This window comes from Drosophila santomea, chromosome X, assembly GCF_016746245.2.
Source record: "Drosophila santomea strain STO CAGO 1482 chromosome X, Prin_Dsan_1.1, whole genome shotgun sequence".
Classification (NCBI taxonomy): domain Eukaryota; kingdom Metazoa; phylum Arthropoda; class Insecta; order Diptera; family Drosophilidae; genus Drosophila; species Drosophila santomea.
Window position 1 is genome coordinate 8,331,016 of NC_053021.2, and position 15,028 is coordinate 8,346,043.

The 15,028-nt window shown below is 42.7% G+C and overlaps 1 protein-coding gene across 4 annotated transcripts in view; it reads left to right on the plus strand.

Annotated features, from left to right (window-relative positions):
• The window catches only part of LOC120457308 (zwei Ig domain protein zig-8), a 136,417-nt gene that overhangs the window by 29,739 nt on the left and 91,650 nt on the right, over positions 1-15,028 (plus strand). For all 4 annotated transcript variants that reach the window (XM_039644798.2, XM_039644799.2, XM_039644797.2 and 1 more), the window contains one exon: positions 4,734-4,823. The gene's annotated coding sequence lies outside the window, so the exon portion shown is untranslated. The remainder of the gene's footprint in view (positions 1-4,733; positions 4,824-15,028) is intronic.

The window sequence follows — 15,028 nt, forward strand, 5'->3', positions numbered from 1 at the left end:
TAATTAAATTTCCAATCGAACTGTGTTTTCAAAAAAAAAAAAGAACTTTTTTTTTTAATTTTTGAATATTGGCCGAAAATCGTTTTTCTGTGTTTTGCGACTATAAATATCAGTATTTTGATCAGAACATTTGAATTATTGGTCCGATTATAGATTGTCATACCTCGTTGAGCTCGTAATTAAATTTCCAATCGAACTGTATTTAAAAAAAAAAAGTACTTTTTTTTTCACATTTTTTGTAATTTTTAATGATGATTTTTGAATATGAGCCGAAAATCGTTTTTCTGTTTTTTGCGACTAAAAATATCAGTATTTTGATCAGAACATTCGAAATATTGGTCCGAATATGGAATGTCATACCTCGTTGAGTTCGTAATTAAATTTCCAATCGAACTGTGTTTTCAAAAAAAAAATGAATTTTTTTTTTTTTTTTTGTAATTTTTGATGATTTTTGAATATTGGCGGAAAATCGGTTTTCTGTGTTTTGCGACTATAAATATCAGTATTTTGATCAGAACATTCGAATTGTTGGTCCGAATATGGATTGTCATACCTCGTTGAGCTCGTAATTAAATTTCCAATCGAACTGTGTTCAAAAATAGAGATCCTATTTTTTTCAAATTTTTGGCAATTTTTGATGATGTTACCGCTTACAAAAAAATGCGAATAATAAATAAAAAAAAAAATTGTATCCTAGGCTCTCAAAAACTGATAGGGATCATTTCCAGTGGTAATAGGCTGCCCAAAACTGTTATTCTTTTAGTTATATGACAGTTTTTGTACATCTTTGAAAGAATTTAAAGTAGAAAATTGTTTTAGCGCTTTAAAGTGTTCCTAAAGTTCTCGGCCCTACGTCCTTTAATGTACATTGGAAGCAGGATACCAGCGCCACCTTCTCCTGATCGCCCGACCCGAATGACCTCCGGCTGAAATGCAATGGCAATCGAGGGGCGCGATGACATCGGAGGATGTCAGGGATTCAGATGCAGGCGCCGTGGCAAGTGATGCGTGTGGTAAATGCTGCAGGACACCCCTGCACATCCTGCATGCATCCTGGCCGTCCTGCTCGTCCTGGCCACTTTTCCAGCACTGTTCGCTTATTTTTTTTGCAACGGCATCGGGCCTCAGACGGGCACGCCATCGCTCGTTACAAATCATTTTAATGCGGTTACATGCCGCCACTGAAAATGCCTCACCTCCGCAATCCACCGACCATCCTTGGTCCTTTGCTGGCAGGACCTCTGTAGCCACAGCCGCCCACAACCGCATCATGTAAATAAAAATTATGAAAAGTTGTCGCGGCAGCGCGTGGCAAAATTCCACATAAGTATGCATTTAAAAATAATTTATGGCAAACGAGAAGGAATGAATCAGCGTAGTATGGCGATGCTGGGCGGCTGGCGGTTGGATCGACGGAGTTTCCTTTAAATGGACACAGTCGGCAGGACAAAGTGCGCTTAATGAGGCTCAACGCAACAACATGCCGCAATATGCTGGGCGAAAAGGACGTGACGTTAAAACACTCACACTCACACACAAACACAAAGACAAGCACAAGCACACACAATGCAGAAGGAGCAAAACAGCAGAAGCCTTAGCATTTTCCAGCTGGTGTCCGCTTATTTTTCCCTTCATAATTCCAGTGAAGAATTTTCCCAACAGCAGCACTTAAAGCCCAAAGCAGCTGCCTGTCAACCGGTGTGTGCGAAACGCCATGGGCTTTCTGGGTTTCTGCGGTCCATCAGGATCAACGTTTTGGGATTAATTAATGATGCCGAACGTCCTACAGTCCTGCTGTCCGCCATTCGCCATCCGCCATCCGCTATCCGCTGTCCTTTGTCCTTTTGTCCGTTGTCCGCTCAAGCTGGTCCGTATGAAAAATGCGCATAAAATATGAGCGTTAAATATTTATAAAATCCCACTACACATGCGTGTCCAGCAACGTTAACTGTCATTGCAGTTTTGCGGCTTTTTAAAAATATGACCACCACCGCTCTTTAAGCGGCTTTCCTGTTTCACTAAAGTAGGTAAAAGTGGGGGGTGGGGGGCGAGAAATCCTTCCTACTGAACACTGAATATGGCATACGGAACACTGAGTACCGAGTACCGAGTCCTGTTTGTCCTGGCAACGTCCGTGGCCTAGAGCCGCCAGCGTAGAAATTACATTACATTTTACAAGCGACAAGGGGCGTTGTGCCCGGGACACCGAGGCCATCCAGGCCAATAACAAACAACTGGGGGCGTTCAGTTTCGTTTCAGCCAGCTCGCCGCCTGGCAGCATAAAAATTTAAAATATTAACATAAATTTTTACAATGAGGCAACAATTTGCAGTCGGGACGAGGAGTCAGGAGTCCCCAAGTGCTGGAGGTGGTGGACAGTGGGCGTGGCTGTTGGATGGCCTGGTGTTAAATATTTTGTAATAAGCACAATAAACCAAAGGCAAAAACAAGCTCGAAATTTATTCACCAAGGCAAGGATATACTGTCCAGGCTTGGCAAGCGGGCTATGAGACTGTGTGTGTGTGCGGTTCTGGATACGTCAGACTGCCAGATAATGGTTCAATTATTTTTCCGCCCTATTTAACTGCAAGTAAAACGGGCAGACCCGTCTCCTCCTCCTTCCTTCTTCTCCACCTCCTCGGACGACCGATTTTCCACAATGGGCAGCCAACCTCAACGCTCCCGGATATGTTGGACAATTTTCCGGCCATAGACGAAAGGGAACCGACGTGCTGCACACTCACACTCACAATCACACACACAGACATTTGCCACCTCCAATTCTCGGACCCTCGGAACCGCAAAAATTTGTCACACGTCATATATGCCCGGCCACGCCCCCTGCTTTCACGGGACAACGCCCAACCGCCCACAATTGCCGGCGATGTGGAACAAAGCGCTTTATATGCGCCATTGTCAGCCCGTTAAATGCGACTGCTGAATTGCTTTGCCACTGCTCGTTCAAAGGACATTCCATCCGTCGCCCCCCTCTAAAGAGGACTTAGGTGAGACTGGAGGAAGTCCATCATAACTGACCTTTCAAACAAAAATCACCTGGATATTTATGCAATGGGTGTGGAAAAACATCGATGGTGGGTTGGTTTTGGCTATCGTATTATTTCAATTTATCAAAGGTTTGAATAGTTGAATCCAAACAAGTATAGTACTCGTTGTCTTGCGAAATGAAATTTTCACTCCATATTTCTATAAATTAAACATCGATGTTATCGATAGTGCAATTCGCTTGTTCGCTTGACAACCCGAACTAATTACAAAATTATTAATGATGTTGATGGGCAATCGAAGGCTTCCAGGACACACTCATTCCCCTCTACAAATGATTTTGAAATGCCTAGGCATTTAACATTAATTAACATTAATATAGCCATCCTGTCACGCTGTGTGGACAGTGCCACTTGAGTCCTGGCAACTGGAACTGGGGAGCTGTGGATCCGGATCCCGATGCTCGAGGCCTTCGAGACCTCCTCCTTAATAACTCAGTTAAACAGCTTATGGGCCAATTTAAGGGCCGCAAAGTGTTGAAACGCAAGGAGTCCACAGGACACCACTGTCCTGCCCCTGCAGGATTCGCTGTCGTTTCCTGTGTGCACTTTTGAAATTCTTTGCGGATACAGAAATTTAATTTCCTTTGTAGCATTTTTATTGCTATTTATTATTATGATTATTATGTAGCACTATAGACATTTTGTCGGCCCCGTGTTTGCCGGACTCGACTCGACTCGCCTCGACTCTTACTCGACCAGGACCGGCCGTTATGATGGTCATAAATTTGTTTGCTCACCCAGCTCATTGTGCTCCGATGGTGGATGTCGATGGCGATGGCCATGGTCGGATTCGATGGCGATGGTGGATGTGGATGTGGATAGTCGATGGCGATGGCAATGGCGATGGCGAGAAGGGTTCGATATGCAAACAACAATATTTGCGCAAATTGTTTGGATCCCCGCTTGGGGGGCTGTAAAATTGATGCCCACTGTTGCTTCGCCTGATTATGTTGGGCATTGTGTGTCCAACTGCTTGTAAAACTATAAAGTTGCATGATTTATCTCAATACGGCACTAAAGCCATGGAAAATGTTCAGCCCTGTGGAAGCAGAAGTGGCTTCACTACCAAAAAACGTTGACAAACTTAAAATCTTTCATTTTGATACATTTACTTTAATATTGGTGTCCAAAATTCATAGGCAAACATTCACCACAATTACACTTTCAGCGCTTGAAACTAATTGGATCCACATTATGATTTAATTCCCGACTAATTTTCATTAATTAATAATCTGCGGATTTAGTTTATTTTTATGTTGGCTTTTACCAGTTGCCCAAACATTAGCTTACTATCGTATAATATTTTTTGTTGTGCTGGCAATTTTGAATAACTATACTATGCAGCTAATCATTAACGTAAAGCTAAATAAACATTGAATTTTCCCAGAGCAAAGGAGTGCTCGTGCTTTTGGGAATTTCCAGAATTATTTAAGGGATTTTTCGAGTGTGTTTTCTTGCCGGCGGCTGCCAAGTTGGGTGCGTGATTGCAAATCTTTTTGCTAGCTAAACCCCTTCACTCATCTCGACAAGTCGCCCGCAGGCACTCTAAATTAAACCACAAAATATTTCGCATATGAATATTCCAGGACGGACATTTTTGGGATCTCGCAGCTTGAGCCGGTTCATAATAATTCCCATTCTAATTTTTTTATTCTGCCTTCCTTTCAGGACTCAAGGATCCAAGGACGGGTCCGATCCCAAAAATCGAGCATACGGAAAAACGTTAAAACGTAAAGACCACAAGAGCTCTGCAGTCGGGTAAGTTTCAGACCATCGGGGAGCGGCCTTTGGCTCGATAATGAAGTTGAATGTGTTGACAAGTTTATTTGCTTAATTTTGGCTCGGCACGCCATTTTTGAGATTCCTTTTTGGCGGCGATGTCGGTGGCGCTGGCAGATTCGGTGGCGTCGGGCTCTTGGGGCCCGTTTCCCGAAAGAGGCCGCCGGGAGCGGCGGCCTCGGTCCACGTTCCCAGTTACCAGTTACCAGTTACCCGAGTTCCCAGTTACCAGTTACCAAAGTTCCCAGTTACCAGAGTGCCCAGGTCCCAAGTCCCAGGTTCTCAGCTCCCCGGGGTAGCGGCATAATACACACTCGACTCGGGGCGTGGCCCGCTGACAGGCGCCCTCCATCACAATGATGATGAGTCGTTGATAAATACGAAACGAGGTTATGTACACTTTGGTCGCGGGCGTCGTCTGAAAACAAGTTCAATGCGAATGGCGAGGTAGAGTTAACCAACCAAAGGCCTTTAGCGACCTAAAGGGGCTTGGTCCTTGAACTCGCTCATTTCACTCACACGTGAAATCGCAAATAAGTTTTTGTTTTTTGCTTAAAGTGTAGACGGTTTTCAAATGCATATAATGGATATAGTTGTTGTTTAGATCTAGTTTTGTGCTAAGACAAATTTATTAAACGCAGACGACGGCTATCATAGGAAAAAAAACCAAACACGTGGTGGTGAAATCAAAATGCGAGCAGAGCTAGTACATTTTGCATTCCAGGAACCGCCACACCCACTCGGCATCCCCCACTCAGAATCTGAAATCCACCAACTCATCGCGCCACCTACATCTCAGCCCTTCAGCAGCCCCTGTCGTTGGCTTTGTGCGGCCAATTAGAGCGTTTTGACGCCGCCTCGGGTCACTTTGCGTGCCATTTGCTTATTTTGCTTTATGCATTTCATTTCCCAAATTGCGGTCATAATTTTGTAGCTCACGGCCTGCCCTTTGTGGTGAATGGGTCTACTTGATTCGCTCTTCGCGTTTGTCAATTCAAAATTACACATTAAAGTTTTCATATTTGCAATGTGACTCATTCTTTGAATAAATCTGAATTACTAATTATCCATCACATTAGTTGCTGTCAGCGAACGTTTGGCAATTATTGAAAATATTTAATTATATAAAAAAGTAAAACAATGTATATATAGAGCATTCATTAGGCTGCTAGCTTTACGTATTTGTGTTCGACCCTTTTTCTCCGTTTGTTTGTGAAAGTAATAAAATAATTATTAATTATGAACTGGCATAAGCACACATTTACGTACATGAAGGCTCTATTTGCGGCGTGTGTAAATATTTAATTTAACCATTCTGAGAACTAACCTGGCAATGGCCATCGAACTTGTTCGCTTATCGATTGAAGGAGGGCCTTACCTAAGAAACCAAAATTAAAAAAGCCCGCTTACAAGGCATTGAGAGCAGTGCGTATGAGCATCACGTATACGCCCCGATGTACCACACTTTTTCTGCTGACAAAACGAGCGGTTAAGGGAAAGCCGAAAGGCCAATTACTTATGCCAGTGGTAAAGGAATCCAGGGGCGCATTAAGTACACAATGCACTTGGTGCTGCTGTACTTCTGTACTTCTGTTCCTGTCACACAAGCTGGCAGGATCATCTAAGGTCCTGGCGAGGGTGGACGTAACTGGCAACTGGCAACTGGCAGCTGCATATATTAGCCAAGTTTCGCCCTTGCTCTAGGACCCATGCTCACGTTTTCCCGCGCAGTTCGTTACACTTTTTCCTGGCATGTACGTACACTTTTTCCTAACATGTACGAGCAGCTAGAAACTAGGAATCCGAATCCGAATCAAAATCAGAAACAGAAACAGCCTGGGCACGACGACCGTGCATGGGAGAGGGCTCCATTTCCAGGGTGGCCTAGTGGCAGGCACACCCACATCACCACGCCTCAAAGTTCGCTCAACGGAAACGGAAATAATTTGTCATTTTATTTCTATTTTATGATTATTTATTTTATTCTGGTTCTGGCCATGCTTCCACAAGTTCCACAAGCATATTTGTGCTACCGAAGGGAGACAGCGACTTACACACTTGCTCACACATACATTAGCATTAGTTTTTGGCCACGCTAACGGACTTCCGTCAGCCGTCAAGCGCTGGGGCGACTTGCCTTTCAAGTGCCACAAATTGTTGCATGCTTTGCGGGGCCTGTACGTTATCGATGTCCTTTTTGCTTTGGTGTCGGCTGACTGATTTCAAAGCATTTATGCTCAAATATACCAGGGTGCCAAAAAAAGACACTTTAAATTGTGTTACTCTGAATTTAGTGCATACAAAAACCTTAAGCCGTAGGGTTTAACGTTTAAAATTGTAAAAATAACTATGTGTACACTGTATATACATACATTCACCATCTATTCAATTTAGCATTTACATTTTCTTTATTGATTCGGCATACTAATAATATTTGCAATTGGCTTTTAAACAATTTTTTTTTTCTTCTCTGCCCGTAAAAGTGTGGCACACAAAATGAATGCATATATGTATATATGTATATTTGAAGTATTTTAGAGTTGGAATGTGCAAAAGGGAATGATTAAATCGCTCTTTTATTCCATCCATGACTATCTTTGCTTTTTTGTTACATTTTGGCTGATATTTTAAGTGATTTCATTTAATTGAGTTTTCACAGTCAGGTGGAGTTTGGTGTTTACGTGCAAAGGCGATTGATTAATCCTTCAAATGGTTTTAAATTTAACTTGAGCCAATCGGATTATGGGAATTTTGGTCACTGTGCGCAATGCGATATATATATGTAAATACATATATCTGGTTTATCTGGGGGTTCCTGGGCCCCCCCTCAACCTCCCCGCTTTGGGACACTTTTCATAGGCTATCGCTTACTTGCGCATACTTAGTGGGCAGCCGCCAGTCGCCTTGTTGTTCATGTCACATTCCCGCATTTTTTTTTTCACTTTTTTTCCATTTTTTTTGTAGCTTTGTTTTGACCACATTTTGCTGTCGTCGTCGTCGTCCTTGTTGTTTGTTGGCTTGTTCAACAAACTCGTGCGTAATTTTCACAACAGTATGTGTGTGTTTGTTGTCACTTTATTTATGGGCTCGCTTAGGCCCCAAGTTTCAGCTGTGGTTCAGGTTTAGCTTCGCATCCAGTTACACACTCTGAACACTCTGGGTACTCCACATCCACATCCGCATCCGCATCCAGCGATTCTGCTGCTGACCACTGATACAGTGATTTTTCATGCGATGATTAATTAACTAAAGTCCTGGACAGTCCCGGCCAGTACAGTCCAGTCCAGTCCGCTCAGACCATCCTCTACAGTTCTGGCCATTATTTAGGCCGTCCATAAATATTTAGGCCAGGTCTGAAGTGGGTGACTGGGGGCCTAGGTGAAAAGTGGGCGTACTGGCAACGTGTTTAATTTCCACTCGAGCACCTTCAACACCGCCGCTGAAAAACGCAAAGCAAATTGAAAAATGCTGAACCAAATTGGAAAGAGTCTGGCACAAAAAGAAAAAAAAGCAAATACATAACGAAGAGCAAAGCGAATTACTCTTAATGAGTTGGAAAATGCAAACAAAGAGCTGCATAAAGTTGGCAGAAATCGCACAGCCGCAAAGCAAACTCGACTGTTGTTGGCCAAAATGGCGCTGAATAAAAAATAAACGCCTCCTATATGTATATTTCTTTTTTTTTCTATTTTGTCCATTTTTTTTCTTTTTTTTTTTTTTTGAGGCAGGAAGCGCGGCCAAAGCGGCCGGATATTACAATACAAAACGAGCCACAAGAGCGGCGACGGCAACGGCGACGGACCAAAAAGGAATCAAATTAATGCAAACAGTTGAGTGAAAACTATGAGCGATGTCGGCCGGAAGGGGGCGTGCCACCGCCTCCCCTTGCCCCTAGTGAAGCGACAACTTTGCGTCGACTTTCTGGCACATTGTTTGCATTATATTTGAATATTATTAGCAGAAGAACGAGCGTAAAAAAGTGACTAAAGAAATCCATAGAGTAAAAGTCAAAGGCAATGGCGAAGGCGAAGGCGAGCATACCCTAGAAGTCAAAGGAATTCCTGGTACCACATTGCAGCAATGATTTGAATCCATGGAATTTTCCCACTTTGTCGACTGGAAAATGCCATGAAATATCAGTACATACTCAAAGGTGAAAAGACAACAATGCAGCCACTTTTGACCTCTGACCCTCAATTCCGGACGGGGAATCGGAATCGGAATCGGACTGTGCTCCTCTTTGTAAGTCCAGTTGCGTCCAGTTGACAAATGCTATTGTGCCCTCTGTTAGAGTATACATAATGGATGCCTTCATTTCCGCTTCCGAATGATGTTGCTTCATGGACCCACTTTCATGGCCTTCCATGGGTCCACAAGTACATGGCGAAAAAGGCATTATTAAGTCATGATTTTGCTACTCAAGATGTAAGCAGCGATCATGTGAACTGCATCTATTTTAAAAAGCCAGATGAATCTGTATTCTCGCTGAGCTACTTATTAAATAAAAAAAGATCTTGGTAAATGCAAAATAAATGCTTTTCAAAACATTTAATAAATAAAAGCGCTCGGTATTCTTTGCTTCCCTTAAAAATCTAAAAGATAAAACACATTTATGATATTTTCTCCACTACTTAGAAAACATTTTATGAAAACTAATAGTATAGTATATATAAAGTATTTTAAACGAAAGTAGCAAGACTAAAGCCATCACTCATAGTTTATGTTTCACGTTGCACTAAATATACATTTAAACGATTTTATGATCTTTTTTCAATGTGTATTTCAGCGTATGTGGCAGAGCAATCAAATCGCAAGTCATGCCGCCGCTGACCAGTTCGGTTTTTGGCCAACTCATTTTTGCTGGCCACTTGAGCAGCTTCAAAGCCATGAGTTGCCAGATGCCACATGCGGCCTGCTGTTCGGCTGTTTAATACAAAAAAAAAAAAAAATAGAATCGCATGGGACCATGCTAGTTGTTGGCATGAGGATGCGGATGCTCTGCTGCTCGGACTTTTGGACTGCAAGACACTGGGAGGCTAGGATGGCAACAGCTGCGGCTGCCATAGTTGAAAGCACTTAATTATGTGCGAACATTTTGTGTAGCATGTTTCAAGGCCATCGCCGAGACAGGGACACCGAGGATGAATGAAGGATGGGAATGGGGATAGGGATGGGGATGCGGCCTGCCCTTCAGTGCCAGAGTCATTTATAATCGCCAGTGCTCATGGCCTGCCACGCCTACCTAAAACCCTAAACCGCCACATACCTACCACACACCACACCACACAACGAATTTTGTGGCAAGGTCCGTCGTTCGGCAAAGGTTCTGCTCCTCCCATCCCATGTAAATCAAAGACACTTTTTGGTCACTTTATCAGTCAACAGAAATCTGATTGAGTTTTTCGGGACGGGAGATGGAGGACCGCAATGTCAATAAAGCAGTTTCTGGGAGCACTGCGGCTATGAGGCAATTATTCCAGTAGCCTGAATTGCGGGGAGGTCGAAAATGTAAATGGAGGGCAGGCAAATTAAAATGTGTGACCCTCAGTGCAGCGCAAGAGTACAAAAATGACATTCAAAAGGTTTAAATTCGAAGCAGAAAAATTCACAATTTTGCTTTAAATGTTGAGTAGGAGAGAAGCATTGAAAAAAGACGCGTACAAATAATAATAAGTGGAATAATTACTTTATAATTACTCAATAACCGTAATCTGAAAAAGAATTAAATTGTATTTAGTGGCAACTTTTAATCATCCCATCGTTTATGGCACGCAACTTGCAATTATTAAGTTTGAAGGTCTTTTCCTTCCTCATTTCCAAATCTTTTTTTTTTTTGTTGACTTAATTTGTGACCTTCTGGCATGAATTACCAGCTTATCCTGTTGCTCCCTCTTATCAAAATCTCACTTCTCCAGGGTCTCCAGAGACTTCCAACGCAATCCAACCAGAACTCTTACCCATCTTCGCCTCCAAATCCTCGAAGTGAATCGCTGTCGCGCACATCCCGAAAATTGTGAAGTGCTCTCTGCCGTCGACGCTGTTTATAAACATTTTTATTTGCACATTTGTTTTATGGGGCATTTGCTTTGCTTTCCGGATGATGCACTTGTGCTGGCCACCATCCACATCCATCCTCACTCGCACTTTGGGGATTCGCTTTTGCTTGCTTGCTTGTTGATGTTGCAACAGCCAAAAAAAAAGACGAAGGGGCTAAGAGTCCCGATGAAATGACTCGACCAGCACATACTTCGCAAGAACTATGATGTTTAACAAAAGCATATGGTATTCTTGCAAACATTAAATTTTTTTAATTAGAGACACAGAACAATTTGCCATCGTTTTGATTTCCTGGCAGCTTGGGTTTTTTCCTATATTATTCTTCTCTTGCAAAGACGAAAATGTTTCCTGTCAAAGCTTAAAATAAACTTGTTCTGGGAACTTATTTTCTCCCTGCTAAACACAGTGTACGTATATAAAGAAATATATATATATATATAGATTTTCCCAATCGCAATACGCCCCTCAATTCTGCAATAGTACTGGATATACCATATAATGTGGGAGGGTGAGCGATGGCCAAAAACAAGCTGTGCATAAAGCCAAAAAAAAAAAAGGAGGAGAAAAGGGCGTGGCAGTGCCATGCCGATGATTGTCGGAGTGCTTTATTCGATTTTGGAGACCCGGCAATGGGGTTCGTTGTTTTTTTGCTTTAATTTGCAATGGCGTGGTAAATCGTTCATCATAAATGTCAAGAGATTTTCAGAGCGGATTATGATGGTATATGGGCATGGTATGGTGGGGCAATATGGTTGCAGTGGTGTAGTAAGTGCATTTAGCTACCAGTTCAGTTGTGCTCGTTGTCATTCTATTGGAGGAGAAAAAAAACTAAGAAATGTGAAAATTCCATACCAAAATCACAAGGAAGATGCGAACTTTGAAGCAGTGGCTCCAAGATGGGGGAGACCTTTAACCTTTTTACTTGTTGCTCTCGTCCTTCGCAGGTCGCCGGGGACAGGATTAGGACCTGTCATGTCCTGCAAGCATCCTCACTGCCCCACTGCCTACTTCCTATGCCCTGTGTTGCGTGTCCAGGGCCATAGTTCAATTTTAAGCATCGGAGACAGCAGAAGCATTTTTGCTTCGCATTCTTTTTGGTTGTTGATGTTGACCATGGCATGTTTGACAATTTCCACTTTCCGCTGTGGCTCACAGCCAACCGGCACTGACAGTTCTCGGAATCTCTGGTTGCCTGGTTCCCTGGCTCTCTGGTGCTATGGCTCCCAGTGTTTCTCGATCTGTTGTCACCCTAAACATGCTTTAAACAATCAAAACAAACGACTGGCAGGCGGCAGCAACAAGAACATCAAGAACATCACATCACCCTGGCATCACGACATCGAACACACACTTTCTGCATTGTCAGTTTTAATAAATCGTCTTGTGTACGAGCATGTACTATTATGTATCACAGTCGAAAAAAACAAAAGCACAAAAAATGCAAAAACAAACTTTTGACCATCAGCAAAACTGAGCAAAGCGAAGCTAAACAAAAGATACACGAGCGGTTAGATATGGCAAAATGCATTCAAGAAGCGATGGATTTGTGGGATTGGATTCCTCAGGAGTTAAAAGATTCAAAAAAAGTAATGGATGTTCTTGGAAATAAAAGGATACAAAACGATTGCGTTGCTTAAACCGCCTCGATTTAAATTACTTTCCGGAAATGGTTAGGCAGCAGTGGTGGGGGAAATTAGGAAATATTTATGTGGAAACTTAAAAAAAATTCAATTCAGTTCGCTTTCCGCGCGATTACCACTTTCTTTCAATATATCCCATACCCATTACAATTGGATTCCGTGCGTGATGTTTGCGGCCTTTGGCGGCTTTGGCGTCTATTTTCATTTCTTGGGCCTCGTGGCATTTGCTGTAATTCAACTAATAAAATATTTACAATTCCCGGGATTTTCCGAGACGCTCAAAGCGTATATAGTACGAACAAAGGGCCACACAAGGCCGCGAAAAGAATGGAGCCAACGTTAAGGAACCGATGCATTCGTGTTTATTTTTACTTTCAATTTTCTGCGGGCTCCTATTTCTGTTTATTCATTTTTATACGAGTAATTCTCTATTCGGGCAGGTCTTACCAGGCTGTGCGATGTTTTGATAATGGCTGGAAACAATTTTTTATTTAACAATGTCTTTCAGTCTTAACTACAAAGAATAAAGTACAACAAAGAAAAATTAAAGAATAGACAAAATTCGAAAATAACTTGTGTGTTTGCTTTAAATTAAAACTGTTTTAATATTTATATCTGTTACGAAATTAGAAACTTAGTTTTATATAAATCAATTAAGAATGCTGATATTCAAATTTCCTTGAGAAAATTGTGCTGGGGTATAAAAATCTTCGTTAGTCTTCTTCTCTGCTGATTTTTTTTGTTTGCCACCTGCCGTTTAATAATTATCAACGCATTAGTGGGCGTCTCTCTTGTCCGCTTTCGCTCTCCTTCGTCGCTTTCTCCGCTTTCTGCGCTATCCCCACATTCTCCACTCTCTGTGGCGTTCTGGGCCAGGTTGGAAGCCTCAGGAAATGCTCTTGCCGCTTAATTATTCACGTTTTGGCTTGTAATTTCCCGAATGAAAAGGGGGTGGTGGTTGCTGGAATGAGGGGGTGGTGCGGGGCTGGTGGCCTGACACTTGTTGGCCGCCACTGTGGTTAGACGGCGATTAAAGAAGGAAGCTGCCGGAGGCCAGAGGCAGCCGCCAGCATATTTAATTAAATTCTAAACTCAGCACAAAATGCAGTCCAGATGGAGATGGAGATGGAGATGGAAAGGAGATGGGAATGAAAGCGGAAAAGAATAAGCAGGAAGAAAAATGATAGAGACGGCATACAATCAGTGGTAGCTTAGCAAAGGGTAAATGCGGGGTATAATCTATTTGCATATGTATGTGTGTATTTGTACCGCTACAGCGCGCTGTGTAGTGGTGTTTAGCGGTGTGTGTGTGTGTGTGTGTGTGTGTGTGTGGAGCTTTTGTTCTTTGCCTTTTCGCCATTTCCGGTTCTTCATTTCAGGCAAGCGTGCCTGGCATTATGCAGCGAAATATTCAACAAACATTTTCACTTCATTTCGCCGGGCATCGTTAGCAGCTGCCACGCCCCTAACAAAACGCCCACGCCTGCGCCCCCATTGTGCTGCAACTGATTTTAATTACATTTAATGCGAGACACTTTTTTCTTGCCTTCCTTCCTTCCTTTCTCTCTTTTTTTTTTTTACACTCACTGCCACCTGCTGACTACAAATTTTTATTAATGTTAAACGCTAGTTATGCCTGCGCCACGCCCCCCTCCGCCCACCAGATGGGCGAGTAGATGTCCTTCCGTTTTTCCACCCTTTTTTATTTTGTTGTTGTTTTATATTTTTTCTTTGCATATTCATGGCAGGCGGATGGGTCCATGTTTGTTTGCGCATCAGCCAAAGACAACTGTCGGTGGGAAATGGCGGGGAATGGAGGGGAAAGGGGAATGGGGAACGGAAAGGAAAGGAAACAAGTGTTCCCTGGCAAAATGGTGGGGTAATTGCTAAGTGAAGTTTAACTGAAAGTTGTGAACACAGCGGCAGTGGCGCAGTGGAAACTTTGCAGCTAGTTGATTCCCCCGAAAGTATGCAACATTGATTGAAACAATTAAAGTAATCCCTAATCGACAGGACTGGTTTATTCTTTGGCAGGTAGTTAAAGTTCAGTTAGTGGCGGTCTGGTGGCCTGTGTGCGCAAATACACTGGAAATAAATAGTATTTAAATGCGCTCTCTCTCTCTCTCTCTCTCTCTATTTGCGAGTTGCCCAATTCTGAACAATGAAATTCTTTTGAATGAAAATATTTTCCCTGTGAGCCGAATGCATTCAATTTGCTTTCACTCTGCGGTGACCGTTCATTACATTGATTCGCAGCACAGATTCGATACCCCCCTCCCCCCCTCGGTGCCTTAATTTTTGCGCTTTTTGCCCATTTAATGGCATTTGTAGTCAGTCTGGCTGTTTTTCGCAAATTATTGCCACCAATGAACGCACACACACACATGCACACACAAACAAGTTGCTGGGGAATTTAAGGCAAAATAATGATGCGACGACCAATGGTCATCCAATGCTGGGCCAATTTTCAATTTGATTTGCATGTTC